General features: G+C 48.2%; 1 non-coding gene across 1 annotated transcript; it reads right to left on the bottom strand.

Moving 5' to 3' along the window:
- Positions 1-1,109: 1,109 nt before the first annotated feature.
- LOC146854654 (signal recognition particle RNA) lies at positions 1,110-1,409 on the bottom strand. The gene has a single exon (XR_014959334.1).
- Positions 1,410-1,833: the final 424 nt, after the last annotated feature.

Below are 1,833 nucleotides of genomic sequence, written 5' to 3'. Positions count from 1 at the left end.
TTGCACTGCCAGGGCCACTCGGACGGCTGGGTGCAGGGTGCTTTTGAGCATTCGGGCGCTCAATTGATTTGAATGGGAAATCTCTGGTTTAGAAAAAGACTGCAAGCTCGGGGACGAAGATTCTTCAGGTGCCACCACCACTTCGAGAGGTAAGTTGGGTAGTTGGAGGATAGGTAGGCACCCCGGGATTGGGCACAGGGGGCCGCGGAGCGCCGGGTGCAGGGGTACCTTTTGGTGTCGGGAAATCTTACCCTCTGTTGATCGCGGTTGGGGGGGCACCTGGTTCTGAGGCTGCAGGCTTCTTCAGGAGTGTCGAGGGAGGTCCTTGGGTGCCGGACTCGGGGTCACAGTCGCCGTGGGGTCGTCCTTGTGGTCTTTGTTCACTCTGGCACAGGCCAGGCTTGGTGGGTGCAGAGTGTGAAGGGTTCGCGGTTCCGGGCTGCTGCCAGGGATTAGAAGTAGATTTGAGTAGAGCCTCTACTCATGGGAGTCCCAGGGAATTAGAGTCAAAAGGTAGCCAGGTCCTCCAGGGTTTGTGAGGTTGCTGGCCACAAGAGATGCCGGGTTGGAGCAGGAGCAGGTTCGAGGGTCGACAGGCCAGAGGCTCCAACGTTTGGGAGTTGCACAGCCCTCAGTCTTTTCATGTTTCGCTCAAAGAGTGAAGGGCCCTGTAATTTCTCCTTCTCATTCACATATGAAAAGAATGAGGGCTAATCAAAAAATGAATTAGAGCTGGACGTAGAAATGCAGCAGAAGGGCCAGCAAGCGCATTTCTAAGTTGCTCTATGAAGGATGCTTTTGTAATTGACAGATCAGTTTAATCCTACAGGTGCTCTAAAAGGAAGAATGCATTTGAGTCATCCTTGCTGAAAATCACACAGCCATTTATTCTAGGTTGCACTGAGTTTTCAGTCCTCTCCGCCTGCTAGCTTGTTGTTGCAATATGTCTCAATTCTGGAGAATTGTCTGCTATGCTGAAATGCGTGGCCCAGTTCAAATGTTCATCATATTTCCTGGAAAAATATCAAAAGGAAAACAAAGATTTGGTTTTGGGAAAATAATTTATTACACCTTGTAAAAATCAAAACTTTCACATTTGAGTCAAAAAAGAGAGGCTAGGTCTCACTAGTTTGCTCAGGCTGTTTTACACGTACTGCTCACAGGTGCTGTCCTGCTACCAATGGGCATGGAAGCTTTGGCCTGCTCTGTTTCCAGCCTGGGTCGGTGCACCTCTCGTTACACAACCTGAAACTCTAGAGCTCCCTCTAGAACACCATATTGATGCCCAATGCAGCATGGACACCTGATCAACACAGCTGAGTGCAGCCCAGAACCCCTGAGCTCAAGCAATCCACAAGCCTCTGCCTCCCAAGTAACTAGGACAACAGGCACACGCCACCTTGCCCAGCAAGCACTGCAGCTGTCCTAATGATGAAATGCATTCCATAAGTAAGGATAATGATAAAGTAAGGTGGAATGAATTGATGGTTTACCAACCATGTTTCAAGAAAATCTATTTCACTATCCTTCAAAGAAAGGAAAAAAATGTCTTATCAAGAAGCAGTGTGAATATGGGAAGGGCCTTTAAAAAAGATGTGGAGTTTCCTAAAGTAAAAAAGAGGGTTGAACTGATTGAAGGGAGAGAGGAAGTAGGGTCGGAAAGATTGTGACGGGGAAGTGAATACAACATAAATACTAGTATTTAGAGAGTGAGAGACAGGTAGAGGGACAGAATGGAAAGGAGAGTGAGAGTGAGAGAGAAGAGCCAGGTTAGGGCTGAGTTTCTCTTTATCTGCCAGTGACTCCCTGTAGAAGCTTGCCGGCACAATTTAG

Source organism: Triturus cristatus, chromosome 4_1, assembly GCF_964204655.1.
Source record: "Triturus cristatus chromosome 4_1, aTriCri1.1, whole genome shotgun sequence".
Classification (NCBI taxonomy): domain Eukaryota; kingdom Metazoa; phylum Chordata; class Amphibia; order Caudata; family Salamandridae; genus Triturus; species Triturus cristatus.
Note: the sequence above shows the minus strand (reverse complement) of the source record. Positions and strands in the feature narration are given on the sequence as shown.